The sequence below is a fragment of the Haliotis cracherodii genome, unplaced genomic scaffold, assembly GCF_022045235.1.
Source record: "Haliotis cracherodii isolate W230 unplaced genomic scaffold, xgHalCrac1.p SCAF_7, whole genome shotgun sequence".
Classification (NCBI taxonomy): domain Eukaryota; kingdom Metazoa; phylum Mollusca; class Gastropoda; order Lepetellida; family Haliotidae; genus Haliotis; species Haliotis cracherodii.
The window spans coordinates 40875804-40897271 of NW_027266330.1; the positions used below are offsets into that span (position 1 = coordinate 40875804).

General features: G+C 47.4%; 1 protein-coding gene across 2 annotated transcripts in view; it reads left to right on the forward strand.

The window, feature by feature from the left end:
- The first annotated feature begins 477 nt into the window (after window positions 1-477).
- LOC139447367 (myosin-VIIa-like) overlaps window positions 478-21468 on the forward strand; it is an 81143-nt gene continuing 60152 nt past the window's right edge. For both annotated transcript variants that reach the window (XM_071228682.1, XM_071228683.1), the window contains exon 1: window positions 478-609. The gene's annotated coding sequence lies outside the window, so the exon portion shown is untranslated. The remainder of the gene's footprint in view (window positions 610-21468) is intronic.

The following is a 21468-nucleotide window of genomic DNA, read 5'->3' on the forward strand; positions in this document are numbered from 1 at the left end:
TGGGGATCCCATATTAATTGCTGTTACATTTAGCATCGATCCAATAATGGGCAAAACGTTATTCCTTACATATGATTATTTTATTGTACTTAAGATTTTTCAATATTGAAATATTCAACGTTACACAGTCGCTATTAAGAACATGCCAGTTCGTCGTCTGCGCTCTTCTATCTTTAGAGCGGACATTTGCCGGTCATCTAAGACATGAGTAGTTGTCAGACCGCTATCGTCTTGTCTGCGGGGTAAACGTCATCAACACAAGGGCTCGGGCCCGGCTATATGGGCAACCGAGAACACGCGCTTACAATAAATAAACAAACACACGTGCGCAGCTGTAATGTTATTCATGCAGTAAATAATACATCTGTGAAAGAAAAGTACAAATGCATGTGAACTGACTTCGCACAGTGACACAGAACAGCTCAGGTGCGAAAGACCACCGGGTTTGATGACGTCACTGGTGCTTGTGCTCCTACCGAGTGAATGAGACTGGTTTACATGGGTGTGACCTCAATGTGACAACGCAGGACTTTACGGTGACAGTCGGCATTGGACAGGTAGTGGACATGTTATTTTGAGGAAAACAGGGTATCCACATAGTCCACACAGGTAATTTGACTTGATCACCTAATATAGCGTGCTAGCAATGTCATAGATAACACGAATGTCGGCCGGCGACGCAACAGGCGATCGGTCTTGTCTAGCCTGCTTCCTAATCGAAGCAGGCCGCCATCATTTACCTGCCATACCCCCTTTCAAGTCACTTTGACAGGTGCGCCATGTCTTTCCCAATTATTGTACTTTGACTACATGGTACCATCACATTTAATGTAAGACGTACACTGTTCTTTTGTTGGGCTAGAACGCGATCTCTCTTCTCTGATATCGATCGCGTATATGTATTTAATATCACTCTACAGGATCAATGTCTTTAGATGTATAGACAATATCTCACGCTATGATACAACCATAGAGTTTGATCTCAACTAACCCCGAGTGATAACTGTGAAATGAGTGTGGTAATTGTATTGTCTGCACCCAGGGAGTCGGAAACATACCATGCCGGTATCGACGTGCGCTGCTCTCATCAGCCCCAGCTCACTTCCCCTTGAACAGGGTCCCGTCCTACGCCCGGGGGCTGGAGTATTGGCTGGTGGGGGCAACCCCGTCCTCTGTATATTTGCTGGTTCTTCCAGGGAAAGAATTTCGTATTTCCTACTTTCAGTAGATTATATCAGATTCTTTGATGACACTAATTGACTAAACTCAGGTGAGCAGTCAGCATCGTCATTAATGATGTCCCTCACTTGACCACTTGGTGATCTGTTGACAGTGACATATAGTGTAGTTTCTTAAAATCCTGAAGCAGATGGCTGCCCTCTCAACCAGTGTCAAACATTGCTTGTACGCCCAATAGAGCTGATTTGTTACTAAATGTGTCTATATAATTATAGTCTTAGGGATGGATCTAATCTACAAACCTTCAACTGTAGGATCCCAATCGCCCATGTGTGGAACGCTCTCCCCATGTGTGAAACGCTCTTCCCATGTATGGAACGCTCTCCCCATGTGTGGAACACTCTCCCCATGTGTGGAACACTCTCCCAATGTGTGTAACGCTCTTCCCATGTGTGGAACGCTCTTCACATGCTCTCCCCATATGTGGAACGCTCTCACAATGTGTGAAACGCTCTCCCCATGTGTGGAACACTTCCCATGTGTGGAACGCTCTCCCCATGTGTGGAATGCTCTCCCCATGTGTGGAATGCTCTTCCCATGTGTGGAATGCTCTTCCCATGTATGGAACGCTCTCCCCATCTGGGGAATGCTCTTCCCATGTGTGGAATGCTCTCCCCATGTGTGGAACGCTCTTCCCATGTGTGGAATGCTCTTCCCATGTGGGAAACACTCTTCCCATGTGTGGAACGCTCTTCCCATGTGTGGAACACTCTTCCCATGTGTGGAACGCTCTTCCCATGTTTGGAACGCTCTCCCCATGTGTGGAACACTCTTCCCATGTGTGGAACGCTCTTCCCATGTGTGAAACACTCTTCCCATGTGTGGAATGCTCTCCCCATGTGTGGAATGCTCTCCCCATGTGTGGAATACTCTTCCCATGTGTGTATTAAGTTATAACTGAAATACTGTTAAAAGCAGCGTTAATCCCAACTTACTCACTCACTCTTCCCATGTGTGGAACACTCTTCCCATGCCTGGAACCCACTCACCATGTGTGAAACGCTCTCCCCGTGTGTGAAACGCTCTTCCCATGTGTGGAACCCTCTTCACATGTGTGGAATGCTCTCCCCATGTGTAGAACACTCTTCCCATGTGTGGAACACTCTTCCCATGTGTAGAACCCTCTCCCCATGTGTGGAATGCTCTTCCCATGTGTGGAATGCTCTTCCCATGTGTGGAACGCTCTCCCCATGTGTGGAACGCTCTCCCCATGTGTGGAATGCTCTCCCCATGTGTGGAACGCTCTCCCCATGTGTGGAACGCTCTTCCCATGTGTGGAATGCTCTCCCCATGTGTGAAACGCTCTTTCCATGTGTGGAATGCTCTCCCCATGTGTGGAACGCTCTCCCCATGTGTGGAATGCTCTCCCCATGTGTGGAACGCTCTTCCCATGTGTGGAATGCTCTCCCCATGTGTGGAACACTCTTCCCATGTGTGGAACGCTCTTCCCATGTGTGGAATGCTCTTCCCATGTGTGGAACGCTCTTCCCATGTGTGGAACGTTCTTCCCATGTTTGGAACTATAAGTGACATATAGACCGGGTCGGCAAAGGTGCAACACCATAAAAAACACATGAGGCATTATTGTTACTGTTAAGTGTGTAAAAACAGCAGTATTTTCGTACGGAGCTCCCCCTGTTAAACTGTTACTGTCTGTGACATGACATTCATAGCATTGTTGTCATTTTTCACAGTAAAGTTACTTCTTACTGTATGGTGTTGTAGAATTGTGACAGAATCCGCCAATGCAAATTGTTTCTGTACAACCAGCATCAACAGCTAACTGATGTAAGTTAGCCATACTGAAACATCTATGGTTTGTAGGATAGAGTAAGTGCCCACTTAGACCATGTAGACAGGGCTATGACATTATAACATTTTAAATTAAGTCCCTTCAATATATTCAGTGTGCTGTCATTAACCTTTTCCGTAGAACTGTTTCATTTAACAGGGCTCAATTTAACTGTATAAAAAATGCACCAGGGCAACCTATTATTGAAAAATGCAACTTAATATTTATGCCTACTTGTAAAAAAAATTCAAATTTGTGTCCAACCCTTTCTTTTCCACACAACATCAATCTTTGAATGCACTCAGAGCCACTACACTTTATTTGCCATACTACATCACAAATCACTGTTACATGTAGTTTTTCATGCTTTCTTGTTTGTCATCAAACTGTAGGTCCTACAAGATAATGTGCACATGTAACATTACGTTTTACAGCATTATATCATTAATGTATGTGACCCGTGAAGATCAGGGGCAGTATTTGTCTTCAGCGCCTAAGTCGTAAAAAGCAACTATGCTTGTCGTAAGAGGCGACTAACAGGATTGGGTGGTCAGGCTTGCAGACTTGGTTGATGCATGTCACTGTATCCCAGTCGCATGGATCACTGCCTGTGTTGTCAATCACTGGATTGTCTGGTCAGGATCAATTATTTACAAACCGCCGTCATATAGCTGAGTGTGGTGTTAAACAACAAGTAAACAAACATAATTTATGTAAATCATGACACAGTCATCAGAAATCTGTATTTATTTGAATAGTATAAGTAGTGTATCACCTGTATTCAGCTTGTCATGTGATGTCCATGTCTATATAGGGAGTGTCCCAGTACTATAGGTGTGGTGGTCTGTCACACCCTGGAGCCTGTACAGGGAGTGTCCCAGTACTACAGGTGTGGTGGTCTGTCACACCCTGGAGCCTGTACAGGGAGTGTCCCAGTACTACAGGTGTGGTGGTCTGTCACACCCTGGAGCCTGTACAGGGAGTGTCCCAGTACTACAGGTGTGGTGGTCTGTCACACCCTGGAGCCTGGAGCCTGTATAGGGAGTGTCCCAGTGCTACAGGTGTGGTAGTGTTTCACACCCTGGAGCCTGTATAGGGAGTGTCCCTGTACAACAGGTGTGGTGGTCAGTCACACCCTGGAACCTGTATAGCGAGTGTCCCTGTACTACAGGTGTGGTGGTCAGTCACACCCTGGAGCCTGGAGCCTGGAGCCTGTATAGGGAGTGTCCCAGTACTACAGGTGTTGTGGTCTGTCACACCTTGGAGCCTGTATAGGGAGCGTCCCAGTGCTACAAGTGTGGTGGTCAGTCACACCCTGGAACCTGTATAGGGAGTGTCCCTGTTCTACAGGTGTTGTGGTCTGTCACACCTTGGAACCTGTATAGGGAGTGTCCCTGTACTACAGGTGTGGTAGTGTGTCACACCTTGGAGCCTGTATAGCGAGTGTCCCAGTACTACAGGTGTGATAATGTCACACCCTTGAACCTGTATAGCGAGTGTCCCAGTACTACAGGTGTGGTAGTGTCACACACTTGAACCTGTATCGGGAGCGTCCCAGTGCTACAAGTGTGGTGGTCAGTCACACCCTGGAACCTGTATAGCGAGTGTCCCTGTACTACAGGTGTGGTAGTGTGTCACACCCTGGAGCCTGGAGCCTGTATAGGGAGTGTCCCAGTACTACAGGTGTTGTGGTCTGTCACACCTTGGAGCCTGTATAGGGAGCGTCCCAGTGCTACAAGTGTGGTGGTCAGTCACACCCTGGAACCTGTATAGCGGGTGTCCCTGTACTACAGGTGTGGTAGTGTGTCACACCCTGGAACCTGTATAGGGAGTGTCCCTGTACTACAGGTGTGGTGGTCAGTCACACCCTGGAACCTGTATAGCGAGTGTCCCTGTACTACAGATGTGGTAGTGTGTCACACCCTGGAGCCTGTATAGGGAGTGTCCCAGTACTACAGGTGTGGTGGTCAGTCACACCCTTGAACCTGTATAGCGAGTGTCCCTGTACTACAGATGTGGTAGTGTGTCACACCCTGGAACCTGTATAGGGAGTGTCCCTGTACTACAGGTGTGGTGGTCAGTCACACCCTGGAACCTGTATAGCGGGTGTCCCAGTACTACAGGTGTGGTGGTCAGTCACACCCTGGAACCTGTATAGCGGGTGTCCCAGTACAACAGGTGTGGTGGTCAGTCACACCCTGGAACCTGTATAGCGGGTGTCCCAGTACAACAGGTGTGGTGGTCAGTCACACCCTGGAACCTGTATAGCGGGTGTCCCAGTACTACAGGTGTGGTGGTCAGTCTGCAGTGTAGCATGGCAGGTCCTCCTCACACCTCCTGTGGCTGGTGTGTAACACATTGCCCTCCTTATCTACATCCTGCACACTGAGCAGGGAGACCACATAGCACTTAACTCATGTAAAAATAGCAGACAGTAGTGGTCGATTTGTTTGTTTGTTGTTTAATGCCACACTCAATATTCCAGTCGTGGTACAATATTCCAGCTATATGACGGCAGTCTGTAAATAATCAAGCCTGGGCCAGACAATCCAGTGGTTGGCATCATGAGCATCGATTCACGCAACTGGGACACGATGACATTCATGGACCAAGTCGGTGAGGCTGACCACCCGCTCCTGTTATTCGCCTCTTACGAGAAGCATAGTCACCATTTACGGCAAACATGGGTTTCTTAAGACCTACACCAGATCTTCACGTGTCCTGTAGTGTTTGAACTGAACATGGATTTCTGTATTGATTTATTAAAGAAAGAATTAAAAAAGTACTTGACACACTATTAAACAGGAATAAAGTTATGTGAAACAAACATGTTATCTTTCTAACATTATTGATGTGCACAATGAGCATGGTGAATCTTAAAATGGTGTGACAGGGATGTCAGTCATTATTATCTTACTATACTTAACATTTCCATCATGATATACATGATATAGGCAGCCTTCTGTCTCAATACAACACTGAAGATATATGGAGATTTATTTTTTGTATTCATTTTTGGAAACTTCTTTTCCAGACAATTTCTGTCAATTCGTTTACCTTACTGATGGTAATACTTTTTTAGAACTATTCAAGAGTTGTGCAGATGACACACAGACATACAACATGTACAAGGAAGTGCCAATACAAATAGTTTATTTGTTCAGGGCAATGTTTTGTCTTAAAAGAATATTAAATCAGGTCTTGGTATGAATATGTAAAAAGTGAGTATCAGGGATACTGGTGAGGTAAGGTGTATTTCCCCACCATGGCCATGTACTGTTGTGTTGGTGTGGGGATACAGTTGACCGCTACATGCTCGGACACTGCTGATGCAGTGTGGCAGCTCAACGTGATACATGCAGAAGAGTGCCCTGCTGGCTGCCCAGTGTGGTGGAGCAGCGCAGGCTCTAGCGTGTCAAATCTGATTAATGCACAAGCCATCAATAAATTACATCAGAAGGAACCATCCTTGAGGATACTTGATTGGATATCACTCAGCTCTTAATTATGATAATTACTTTCCTGATTCATCCGAGCTGTAGATGTTGTGTTGTGGATAATGGTCAGACTGAACACTCAGCTTAATTGTGTTGAAGGCAACCTAGTGTGGAAGTTGTCCTGCCATTTCCACAGTCCAGTACATACGGCAAATTCACATATTTCATTTCTGGTGCCATGATTTGTGGGTATAAGGTTTTCGCCAAAAGCACAGATTGAGGGCCATTTTTAGTGTAGAGAAATGCATATACTCATGGTTAGGTGTGTTATGGTTTGCATAGTAAGCTAAGCTTTTACAGTCACAAGCTCAATTAGTAAAATAACTTTGAAGAGTACCATAATTATGTGGTACAAACTGTTGATGTACCATAATTATGTGGTACAAACTGTTGATGTACCAGAATTAGGTGGTACAAACTGTTGATGTACCAGAGTAAGTCCAGTGGTACAAACTGTTGATGTACCAGAGTAAGTCCAGTGGTACAAACTGTTGATGTACCAGAATTAGGTGGTACAAACTGTTGATGTACCAGAATTAGGTGGTAAAAACTGTTGATGTACCAGAGTAAGTCCAGTGGTACAAACTGTTGATGTACCAGAATTAGGTGGTACAAACTGTTGATGTACCAGAATTAGGTGGCACAAACTGCTGATGTACCAGAATTAGGTGGTACAAACTGTTGATGTACCAGAATTAGGTGGTACAAACTGTTGGATGTACCAGAATTAGGTGGTACAAACTGTTGATGTACCAGAGTAAATCCAGTGGTACAAACTGTTGATGTACCAGAATTAGGTGGTACAAACTGTTGATGTACCAGAATTAGGTGGCACAAACTGTTGATGTACCAGAATTAGGTGGTACAAACTGTTGATGTACCAGAATTAGGTGGTACAAACTGTTGGATGTACCAAAATTAGGTGGTACAAACTGTTGATGTACCAGAGTAAGTCCAGTGGTACAAAAACCTATGATTGTGGGTTCGAATCCCGGTTCGCCCCGATTATGTTTCTAGGTTTGTCAGCACCAAACCCGTGCTCGTGCGTTACAAGTGGTAAACGTCTGAGACCTGCGTCACTTTGGGCTTTCCTCCCACATTAAGCCGACACACCGCGATATAACTGGAATACTGTTAACGCAGCGTTAAACCAAACTCACTCACTCACTCACTCCAGTGGTACAAACCGTTGATGTACCAGGCTAAGACAGGTGGTACTTACAACTTCCTCCCAATCACATGAACACTATAATTGAATTATGTTGTGTGTGTTGTGGGGGTTTGTACATTGCTCCGGAGAGGATCACAGTTGTTGAACATTTTGTCATTGTTATGCGTCTGCTTTATGGACACAAAGGCTGTGGACTCCAGGTATATAAAGTATGTAAGGTGTATAAGAGAAGGTATTGATTGTTGGCTACTGTGTTGTTGGTTGTGCTAGGCTTAATGGCAGGTGCTGTTCTGCAGGTGTAGTTTGTGTTGACGAGGACGGTGCTGCTGGTCCCTGAAGTAGCCTGGGACGGTGCAGATAACGTGTGGGTGATAGGATCACCGACTGTGTGAGTGCACCTACGTGCACACCAGTATACCCTGTCGAGACCCGCCACTCAGACCACAGGGTGGGTGGGGCCCATGTTGCTGTATGTACAGGCAGTGGTATTTATACTCCTGACAAAGGTTATGCTGACCCACAAGCGGACTTCAACAAGGCAACAAAGTATGTGTTATGTACATACATTTGTCTGTGTCTTGCTGTACGTTATCTGTAATTCAATGACTCATCACATTAAGGTTTTAACACTTATTCTTGCAAAACATTGATGATGTACAAATGTCATTTTGTTGAGACTTCGGTTGTTTCTTTGAAATCACGTCTTTATCTGTGATACCAGTTGGTACTACGTTTAATTCAGTTTGAACATCATGTGTTAAAAAAGATTTAGTTGTTGACCATAATTGTAAGTGGACAACATATCGGGGCCTTCACAAACATATCAGTCACCAATACAACAGAGATGAAAACAAATGTTGACATTCTTAGTGTCAAGTTATTTAATGTCTACTGACTACAATCAGCATGATCAGAGAGTAGTTTGTGTTTATGTGATTCTGACTTGAGCCTACCAGCAATATTTATTGACGATCTATAGGATAATATGTTTATTCCTTTGTTCATACATTTTCCTCCTGCTTAGGGAGGATGCTCTTTCCTTGGTCCTGCATACATTATCATGGTTATCAAACAATGATCTATACTTTAAAAACAATTCTTTCTTCACAAGTTGAGCTGGCATTAATGGGACTTATTTCTTTGGCACCACAGCAATCATGTTTGAAAAATTAATACTTTTCTCTGCCTGTCATTCATTGTATGTTGACAGGTGTGTCATGTGTGTTGGGCCTGCGTCTCTCTGTCTGCCTAATAGGTGAACCTTGTACTTGGGCCGCACCCACATTACTCAGCCACTGCGTTACTCAGTCATAGCAAGTAGGAGATAATGCATGTCCTGCAATAACAACAGTGGTATTAAGGAGTGTGAATTGGCCTTGTATTTATTTTCAGAAATTGAACATAAATATTGTTTCCTGTCACTACTAATATTGTGATAGTTTACAGAATCATGAGGGAATAATAACTAATTTCACTTCATGATTTATTTAACTTTTTTTGTCACCAAAAAATATTCACACTCAACCCCATCCAATTTCAAAAGAACCAATGCTTGTCGATGTTCAGCAAGAATCAATCAAGTCAAGAGATTGCATATGAAAGTTACTATGTCAGTTGTTCATGTTGTTGTATGGCAGGGAAGTGTGCAGTCTCTAGTTCCTGAAAATGTGTTTCTTATGTGTGTGTTTGATGGACGATGTATGCCCTATTGATGTTACACCATCCTGTATTGTCACTGGGACTTTTGTTAAGCTGAGATGGTGTTTCTCTTTTATTAGGTAGTCATCAGCTGATGTATTCATATATTCTACTCAAAGAAGTTAAAGAACACCTGATTCTTTCATATCATTATTGCTAATCTGTCATGGCTGGACTGTCCCATACACAGGACCTTCAGTAAGACTAGCATTGTCTCGTGGAGTTAGTGCAGCTGGTAGTGTTGTCTCGTGCAGTTAGTGCAGCTGGTAGTGTTGTCTCCTGCAGTTAGTGCAGCTGCTGGTGTTGTCTCCTGCAGTTAGTGCAGCTGCTGGTGTTGCCTCCTGCAGTTAGTGCAGCTGCTGGTGTTGCCTCCTGCAGCTTGTGCAGCTGGTAGTGTTGTCTCCTGCAGTTAATGCAGCTGGTAGTGTTGTCTCCTGCAGTCAGTGCAGCTGGTAGTGTTGTCTCCTGCAGTCAGTGCAGCTGGTAGTGTTGTCTCCTGCAGTTAGTGCAGCTGGTGTTGTCTCCTGCAGTCAGTGCAGCTGGTAGTGTTGTCTCCTGCAGTTAGTGAGGCTGGAGTTGTCTCCTGCAGCTTGTGCAGCTAGTAGTGTTGTCTCCTGCAGTTAGTGCAGCTGCTGGTGTTGTCTCCTGCAGTTAGTGCAGCTGCTGGTGTTGTCTCCTGCAGCTAGTGCAGCTGTTAGTGTTGTCTCTTGCAGTTAGTGCAGCTGGTAGTGTTGTCTCCTGCAGCTAGTGCAACTGGTAGTGTTGTCTCCTGCAGTCAGTGCAGCTGGTAGTGTTGTCTCCTGCAGTCAGTGCAGCTGGCTGGGGTGTCCCTGTCACAGAATCACTGCTTGCTTTATTTCTCCGGCACTCGGTGCTTAAGCTCCTCATGCTTGTGTGTGGGGTGAGCCTTTTGTTTGCTTTCCTTTCAATGATTCATCATTTTAGGGAAAGAATTAGTTGAGTCCCTAATTATTGATTCTCGCTGCTCCTTCACTGTTTGCTGGCACATGAGGACACGCTGGCCGCTGTTTGATATGTAGTTTACCCCTTCATGTGTTCAACCAATTAGGCAGGATTGTTATACATGCACTTGGTAAATGCACTATGTATGTTGCAAGGAGAATTCAGCAATAAAAGTTAAAGATTAAGTTTTGTGTGGAGTGCATACTGTCCTTGGCAGGGCATAGTTAACACAAACCCATCTGGCCTGCATATTACTTAGTCACACATCCGTGCAAAGATTCAGCTCTTGTCGAGTCAACATTCATGTCGAGTTTTGGTACACTAAGAATGTATCAGAAAGTCAACTTAATGGCAGAAACCTGGCATTGATACATACCTGGAATTATAAAAGTGTATTCATGTTTGGCTGTGTTTGAATTGTGTGTGTGCCTGTAAAGTCTAATCCCTCTCTGTCACCCACCCTCTGCCAAAACAATCAATAGGAGTGAACACCTCAGTGTGAGGAGTTGTGATTGACCCACACCATCCCTCACCCCCAGTCTGCTGTAAGACTCCCTATTGGACCACACCGTCCCTCATCCCCAGTCTGCTGTAAGACTCCCTATTGGACCACACCGTCCCTCATCCCCAGTCTGCTGTAAGACTCTATATTGGACCACACCATCTCTCACCCCCAGTCTGCTGTAAGACTCTATATTGGACCACACCATCCCTCACCCCCAGTCTGCTGTAGGACTCCCTATTGGACCACACCGTCCCTCATCCTCAGTCTGCTGTAAGACTCTATACTGGACCACACCATCTCTCATCCCCAGTCTGCTGTAAGACTCCCTATTGGACCACACCATCTCTCATCCCCAGTCTGCTGTAAGACTCCATATTGGACCACACCATCTCTCACCCCCAGTCTGCTGTAAGACTCCCTATTGGACCCGACGTCCCTCATCCTCAGTCTACTGTAAGACTCTATATTGGACCACACCATCTCTCACCCCCAGTCTGCTGTAAGACTCTATATTGGACCACACCATCCCTCACCCCCAGTCTGCTGTAGGACTCCCTATTGGACCACACCGTCCCTCATCCTCAGTCTGCTGTAAGACTCTATACTGGACCACACCATCTCTCATCCCCAGTCTGCTGTAAGACTCCCTATTGGACCACACCATCTCTCACCCCCAGTCTGCTGTAAGACTCCCTATTGGACCACACCATCTCTCATCCCCAGTCTGGTGTAAGACTCTATATTGGACCACACCATCTCTCATCCCCAGTCTGCTGTAAGACTCCCTATTGGACCACACCGTCCCTCATCCCCAGTCTGCTGTAAGACTCTATATTGGACCACACCATCTCTCATCCCCAGTCTGCTGTAAGACTCTATATTGGACCACACCATCTCTCATCCCCGGTCTGCTGTAAGACTCCCTATTGGACCACACCGTCCCTCATCCTCAGTCTGCTGTAAGACTCCCTATTGGACCCGACGTCCCTCATCCTCAGTCTACTGTAAGACTCTATATTGGACCACACCATCTCTCACCCCCAGTCTGCTGTAAGACTCTATATTGGACCACACCATCCCTCACCCCCAGTCTGCTGTAGGACTCCCTATTGGACCACACCGTCCCTCATCCTCAGTCTGCTGTAAGACTCTATACTGGACCACACCATCTCTCATCCCCAGTCTGCTGTAAGGCTCCCTATTGGACCACACCATCTCTCACCCCCAGTCTGCTGTAAGACTCCCTATTGGACCACACCATCTCTCACCCCCAGTCTGCTGTAAGACTCCCTATTGGACCACACCATCTCTCATCCTCAGTCTGCTGTAAGACTCTATACTGGACCACACCATCTCTCATCCCCAGTCTGCTGTAAGACTCCCTATTGGACCACACCATCTCTCACCCCCAGTCTGCTGTAAGACTCCCTATTGGACCCGACGTCCCTCATCCTCAGTCTACTGTAAGACTCTATATTGGACCACACCATCTCTCACCCCCAGTCTGCTGTAAGACTCTATATTGGACCACACCATCCCTCACCCCCAGTCTGCTGTAGGACTCCCTATTGGACCACACCGTCCCTCATCCTCAGTCTGCTGTAAGACTCTATACTGGACCATACCATCTCTCATCCCCAGTCTGCTGTAAGACTCCCTATTGGACCACACCATCTCTCACCCCCAGTCTGCTGTAAGACTCCCTATTGGACCACACCATCTCTCACCCCCAGTCTGCTGTAAGACTCCCTATTGGACCACACCATCTCTCATCCCCAGTCTGCTGTAAGACTCCCTATTGGACCACACCGTCCCTCATCCCCAGTCTGCTGTAAGACTCTATATTGGACCACACCATCTCTCATCCCCAGTCTGCTGTAAGACTCTATATTGGACCACACCATCTCTCATCCCCAGTCTGCTGTAAGACTCCCTATTGGTCCACACCGTCCCTCATCCTCAGTCTGCTGTAAGACTCCCTATTGGACCCGACGTCCCTCATCCTCAGTCTACTGTAAGACTCCCTATTGGACCACACCGTCCCTCATCCCCAGTCTGCTGTTAGACTCTATATTGGACCACACTATCCCTCACCCCCAGTCTCCTGTAAGACTCCCTATTGGACCACACCGTCCCTCATCCTCAGTCTGCTGTAAGACTCTATATTGGACCACACCATCTCTCACCCCCAGTCTGCTGTAAGACTCCATATTGAACCACACCATCTCTCATCCCCAGTCTGCTGTAAGACTCCATATTGGACCACACCATCCCTCACCCCCAGTCTACTGTAAGACTCCCTATTGGACCACACCATCCCTCATCCCCAGTCTGCTGTAAGACTCCATATTGTTCCACACCATCCCTCACCCCCAGTCTACTGTAAGACTCCCTATTGGACCACACCATCCCTCATCCCCAGTCTACTGTAAGACTCCCTATTGGACCACACCATCTCTCATCCCCAGTCTGCTGTAAGACTCCATATTGTTCCACACCATCCCTCACCCCCAGTCTGCTGTAAGATTCCCTGTTGGACCACACCGTCCCTCACCCCCAGTCTGCTGTAAGACTCCCTATTGGACCACACCATCTCTCATCCCCAGTCTGCTGTAAGACTCCCTATTGGACCACACCATCTCTCATCCCCAGTCAGCTGTAAGACTCCCTATTGGACCACACCATCCCTCATCCCCAGTCTGCTGTAAGACTCCCTATTGGACCACACTGTCCCTCACCCCCAGTCTGCTGTAAGACTCCCTATTGGACCACACCATCTCTCATCCCCAGTCTGCTGTTAGACTCTATATTGGACCACACTATCCCTCACCCCCAGTCTGCTGTAAGACTCCATATTAGACCACACCATCTCTCACCCCCAGTCTGCTGTAAGACTCCCTATTGGACCACACCGTCCCTCACCCCCAGTCTCCTGTAAGACTCCATATTGGACCACACCATCTCTCATCCCCAGTCTGCTGTAAGACTCCATTTACCTTACCATACCAATAACAAGTTGATGTTTGCACTGTCCGACTGCACTGTGGAGACAGCGTCACACTCCCCAGGGTTGGCATCTGGGATCTCAAAGACTTTAGATACCAGTTGCCTTCCAATGCTGCAGGGGAATCTTCCTTAGTTGACACTGGCATGCTGATCTATGGGTACCCTCTTCTTTGCTGATGGAGATGTAGACACACTATCCTTAGTAGTCGAACATTACCCTGGAAAACCAAACAGGCATCCCTCCCTGACAGGGGTGTACTTGGTAGACACACTACCCTAGATAACCAAACAGACATCCCTCCCTGACAGGGGTGTACTTGGTAGACACACTACCCTGGATAACCAAACAGACATCCCTCCCTGACAGGGGTGTACTTGGTAGACACACTACCCTGGATAACCAAACAGACATCCCTCCCTGACAGGGGTGTACTTGGTAGACACACTACCCTGGATAACCAAACAGACATCCCTCTCTGACAGGGGTGTACTTGGTAGACACACTACCCTGGATAACCAAACAGGCATCCCTCCCTGACAGGGGTGTACTTGGTAGACACACTACCCTGGATAACCAAACAGACATCCCTCCCTGACAGGGGTGTACTTGGTAGACACACTGCCCTGGATAACCAAACAGGCATCCCTCCCTGACAGGGGTGTACTTGGTAGACACACTACCCTTGATAACCAAACAGACATCCCTCCCTGACAGGGGTGTACTTGGTAGACACACTGCCCTGGATAACCAAACAGGCATCCCTCCCTGACAGGTGTGTACTTGGTAGACACACTACCCTAGATAACCAAACAGACATCCCTCCCTGACAGGGGTGTACTTGGTAGACACACTACCCTTGATAACCAAACAGACATCCCTCCCTGACAGGGGTGTACTTGGTAGACACACTACCCTGGATAACCAAACAGGCATCCCTCCCTGACAGGGGTGTACTTGGTAGACACACTACCCTGGATAACCAAACAGGCATCCCTCTCTGACAGGGGTGTACTTGGTCGACACACTACCCTGGATAACCAAACAGACATCCCTCCCTGACAGGGGTGTACTTGGTAGACACACTACCCTTGATAACCAAACAGACATCCCTCCCTGACAGGGGTGTACTTGGTAGACACACTACCCTGGATAACCAAACAGGCATCCCTCCCTGACAGGGGTGTACTTGGTAGACACACTACCCTGGATAACCAAACAGACATCCCTCCCTGACAGGGGTGTACTTGGTAGACACACTACCCTGGATAACCAAACAGACATCCCTCCCTGACAGGGGTGTACTTGGTAGACACACTACCCTGGATAACCAAACAGACATCCCTCCCTGACAGGGGTGTACTTGGTCGACACACTACCCTGGATAACCAAACAGACATCCCTCCCTGACAGGGGTGTACTTGGTAGACACACTACCCTGGATAACCAAACAGACATCCCTCCCTGACAGGGGTGTACTTGGTAGACACACTACCCTGGATAACCAAACAGGCATCCCTCCCTGACAGGGGTGTACTTGGTAGACACACTACCCTGGATAACCAAACAGACATCCCTCCCTGACAGGGGTGTACTTGGTAGACACACTACCCTGGATAACCAAACAGGCATCCCTCTCTGACAGGGGTGTACTTGGTCGACACACTACCCTGGATAACCAAACAGACATCCCTCCCTGACAGGGGTGTACTTGGTAGACACACTACCCTGGATAACCAAACAGACATCCCTCCCTGACAGGGGTGTACTTGGTCGACACACTACCCTGGATAACCAAACAGACATCCCTCCCTGACAGGGGTGTACTTGGTAGACACACTACCCTGGATAACCAAACAGGCATCCCTCCCTGACAGGGGTGTACTTGGTAGACACACTACCCTGGATAACCAAACAGACATCCCTCCCTGACAGGGGTGTACTTGGTAGACACACTACCCTGGATAACCAAACAGGCATCCCTCCCTGACAGGGGTGTACTTGGTAGACACACTACCCTGGAAAACCAAACAGACATCCCTCCCTGACAGGGGTGTACTTGGTCGACACACTACCCTGGATAACCAAACAGACATCCCTCCCTGACAGGGGTGTAATTGGTAGACACACTACCCTTGATAACCAAACAGACATCCCTCCCTGACAGGGGTGTACTTGGTAGACACACTACCCTGGATAACCAAACAGGCATCCCTCTCTGACAGGGGTGTACTTGGTCGACACACTACCCTGGATAACCAAACAGACATCCCTCCCTGACAGGGGTGTACTTGGTAGACACACTACCCTGGATAACCAAACAGACATCCCTCCCTGACAGGGGTGTACTTGGTCGACACACTACCCTGGATAACCAAACAGACATCCCTCCCTGACAGGGGTGTACTTGGTAGACACACTACCCTGGATAACCAAACAGGCATCCCTCCCTGACAGGGGTGTACTTGGTAGACACACTACCCTGGAAAACCAAACAGACATCCCTCCCTGACAGGGGTGTACTTGGTCGACACACTACCCTGGATAACCAAACAGACATCCCTCCCTGACAGGGGTGTACTTGGTAGACACACTACCCTGGATAACCAAACAGGCATCCCTCCCTGACAGGGGTGTACTTGGTAGACACACTACCCTGGATAACCAAACAGGCATCCCTCTCTGACAGGGGTGTACTTGGTCGACACACTACCCTGGATAACCAAACAGACATCCCTCCCTGACAGGGGTGTACTTGGTAGACACACTACCCTGGATAACCAAACAGGCATCCCTCCCTGACAGGGGTGTACTTGGTAGACACACTACCCTGGAAAACCAAACAGACATCCCTCCCTGACAGGGGTGTACTTGGTCGACACACTACCCTGGATAACCAAACAGACATCCCTCCCTGACAGGGGTGTACTTGGTAGACACACTACCCTTGATAACCAAACAGACATCCCTCCCTGACAGGGGTGTACTTGGTAGACACACTACCCTGGATAACCAAACAGGCATCCCTCTCTGACAGGGGTGTACTTGGTCGACACACTACCCTGGATAACCAAACAGACATCCCTCCCTGACAGGGGTGTACTTGGTCGACACACTACCCTGGATAACCAAACAGACATCCCTCCCTGACAGGGGTGTACTTGGTAGACACACTGCCCTGGATAACCAAACAGACATCCCTCCCTGACAGGGGTGTACTTGGTCGACACACTACCCTTGATAACCAAACAGACATCCCTCCCTGACAGGGGTGTACTTGGTCGACACACTACCCTGGATAACCAAACAGACATCCCTCCCTGACAGGGGTGTACTTGGTAGACACACTACCCTGGATAACCAAACAGGCATCCCTCCCTGACAGGGGTGTACTTGGTCGACACACTACCCTGGATAACCAAACAGGCATCCCTCTCTGACAGGGGTGTACTTGGTCGACACACTACCCTGGATAACCAAACAGACATCCCTCCCTGACAGGGGTGTACTTGGTAGACACACTGCCCTGGATAACCAAACAGACATCCCTCCCTGACAGGGGTGTACTTGGTAGACACACTGCCCTGGATAACCAAACAGACATCCCTCCCTGACAGGGGTGTACTTGGTCGACACACTACCCTGGATAACCAAACAGACATCCCTCCCTGACAGGGGTGTACTTGGTCGACACACTACCCTGGATAACCAAACAGGCATCCCTCCCTGACAGGGGTGTACTTGGTCGACACACTACCCTGGATAACCAAACAGACATCCCTCCCTGACAGGGGTGTACTTGGTAGACACACTACCCTGGATAACCAAACAGACATCCCTCTCTGACAGGGGTGTACTTGGTCGACACACTACCCTGGATAACCAAACAGACATCCCTCCCTGACAGGGGTGTACTTGGTCGACACACTACCCTGGATAACCAAACAGACATCCCTCTCTGACAGGGGTGTGTACACTACCAACATGACCAAGGATAACTACACATTTTATGGACTTACATTTACTTAAATGCATTTTGATTAACCTATTCTTCTTCTGATATGAATCACTTTTGCTTGATTTGATATATTTTTATCTTGTTTTCACGTTGGTGATACAGCAGTCCTAGTTATGATTGTGATTTCTCAATAGCAGGAAAAGTATTCTGAGTAAGGAAATGACTTCTGAACTCCGAGTGGGAGTGGAACACCTGGACAGAGTCTGACACTACTGTTTGTGGTTCCAGGACTCCTGTTCTTCTTGTTTTTGAATTGGTCAACCATTACAGTTGCTGAGAGTCATAATATTTGGATAGGTGACCACTAGGGATGACCCACCTCCCCTGTCTCCTGGAGGCATGTTACCTCCTCTCATCACCTGGAGGGATGACCGACCTCCCCCATCACCTGGATGGATGTTACCTACCCTGTCACCTGGATGGATGTTACCTACCCTGTCACCTGGAGGGATGTTACCTACCCTGTCACCTGGAGGGTTGACCGACCTTCCCTGTCACCTGCAGGGATGTCACCTACCCTGTCGACTGGAGGGATGTTACCTACCCTGTCACCTGGAGGGTTGACCGACCTTCCCTGTCACCTGCAGGGATGTCACCTACCCTGTCACCTGGAGGGATGTTACCTACTCTGTCACCTGGAGGGTTGACCGACCTTCCCTGTCACCTGGAGGGATGTCACCTACCCTGTCACCTGGAGGGATGTTACCTACCCTGTCACCTGGAGGGATGTTACCTACCCTGTCACCTGGAGGGTTGACCGACCTTCCCTTTCATCTGGAGGGATGTCACCTACCCTGTCACCTGGAGGGTTGTTACCTACCCTGTCACCTGGAGGGATGTTACCTACCCTGTCACCTGGAGGGTTGTTACCTACCCTGTCACCTGGAGGGATGTTACCTACCCTGTCACCTGGAGGGTTGACCGACCTTCCCTTTCATCTGGAGGGATGTTACCTACCCTGTCACCTGGAGGGATGTCACCTACCCTGTCACCTGGAGGGATGTTACCTACCCTGTCACCTGGAGGGATGTTACCTACCCTGTCACCTGGAGGGTTGACCGACCTTCCCTGTCACCTGGAGGGATGTTACCTACCCTGTCACCTGGAGGGATGTCACCTACCCTGTCACCCATTTTGAACTAACAGCCTACCAATCCTGCGTTCGAAATCCAAGTCTCTTGAACCACATGTATTGCTTGAACCTGAAAAAAGGCTTGACCCAGTCAATCATGTCAATCATTATTACATGTGTGAGTGCTTGAGATTAACTTATGATACAAATTTTGAAACTGTGAAGGTGCCTGGGACAAGTTTCTTGTTCATGTTCCCCTGACCCTAGTTATTTCTGTATTGTAGGGATCACATACCATGTGCTCACTAGCCATGCAGGCAGTGATGATATAACTACTTTGTCATTCAGCTGGGCATGCTCTGTGCTACTTTGTCATTCAGCTGGGCATGCTCTGTGCTGGTGTAGAAAATACTGTCACCCACTGCTGTCATGCTTCACATCCTGCTGTTTTGCGTTCCATAGCTCCACAGTGCATGTGAGAATAAATGATGCCCAAAGTCTTGCCCAGTAAGGGAAGGATGTTCAGTGTAGGTTGTTCTTCATGAAAAAACATAACTTTAGAATACAGAAAGAAATTTGGATTCCAGTAGTAATCATGCTGATATATATACTCTCCAAAAATAGTAGGTGGTTTTTGGGATTTAACAGATGATTACAGAAATACAAGGAGGTATTGAGTGCATCTTCCTGAGGCATGGGAGTTAACTGATTGTAAATGTCCAGTTTCAGTCCTTGCCAAAACTAGTCTGGTATTATGGAGTTATGTTTTGGCTGGACTAAAGAGTCTATACATGTCCAATCAAAATTGCATAACAAAATCAACATCCTGTTTCGTAAACTGCCATGCAGATTGAGGTCAATTGCAGGATTTGCAAAGCATGTGTTCTGCCAAGTCGGCGTAAACAGATATTTTAAAAATGTTTTCTTGTTTTTAATTGAGGTACACATGATTTGATGCACTTCACGTGTTGTAAGACCTATGTTTTCACAATATAGATTTTAATTATCGATTAGATCGTCTTCACTGGGTACCACAATTTTGTTTAAAGCATATGCAGGTATTATGAGAGGTGGAGTCTGATTGGTCAATAGGAGGGACATGAAAGGGACATAATTCATAATGGGGGGGGGGGGGGGGGGGCACTATGATCGGTTCAAGCCTGGTTAGGCAAGGTTGGATGCTTGAGTGATTGTAATGGATGGATAAGAAGAAGGAAGGACATGGTGTAACATGACAATCAACAGAACATGTTGGGGTGGATTGTAAAGGTGCATGCAACCAAGAAACATGGCGGGTGTTGACTAAAAAAATACATGTTTATGCAGCATGGCATGGTCCAAATTAATCTCCCAAGGACAATTTGAGGGAGTCTGGTTCACTCCTCTTGCAAGTGGCTGGCACAGTTAGGCTAACTTATTTGATAGCCTTTGATGTCGGTGTACATGTCTCTTGATCATGTCCCAGACATACTCCATGGGGGCAAAGGTCAGGACTCATTGCATGCTGGTGAGGTTTTGCTGCAGGATGTAGTCAGTTACTGTACATGCATGCTGGACACACACATTATTGTCCTGTAAGACAAAAGGTGGACCACCATGCCTTGTAAATGTCACAACTGCTGGCACCAGTATGTTGTCTCCGTAGTACTGACCAATGACCCTTCCATGGACAATATGAAGTGGTGTTTTGGCAGTAATAGTGAGCCTGCCCCATATAATTACAAACACTCAGGGCACAGGTGGCCCACTCATCTAGACACCACAATTCGCTGTGCAGAGTTGTCACCACACCAGAAACCTATGATTGTTGGTTCTCAAATCCTGGTTTGACCCAGTTTTGTTTCTAGGTTTGTCAGCCCCATACCCGTGCTCGTGGGTTTCACCAAAGTGGTAAGCATCTGAGACATCCATCATTTTGGGCTTTCCTCCCACATTAAGCTGACAAGCCACGATGTAACTGGAATTCTGTTAAAACGGTGTCAAACTAAACTCAATCACTCACTCATTACAGACCCAACCGAAATCTGTCATGCTACCTTACATTGATGTTTGAATGACGTTTGAAGGGATGCCCCCAGAAAAGTCCATGCGTAGAGTGAATTTGAGCTCATCTTAAAACATTACACGAGACCATTGGCGATTCCCCCAGGTTCCCCTGCTCTTTACACCCTTTGCGACTGGTTCGGGATGCACATGCTTCTAATGGTCTGGTCAGTAACTTGAACTCCTGTGGCCTGAGGCAAGAGAACAGCGATTTGTTTGGCTGTTTGGCCTTGATTTCTTAAGGCCCAGTTTCTGATTAAGCCATCCTGGACTTGTGTTACAGACCTAGGGTGCCCTGTGTGGGGCCAGTCATTAACATTTTGTGTTTGCAGAAACCTGTTCCAAAGTCTGCAAATCACAGACTGGGACACATTGAATATATTGGCTACCTCTCGCTGAGTTCTACCAGTTTAAAACATGCAAATAGCCCTTAGGCGTTTATCAAGTTGTAGACAACGCATTCCCA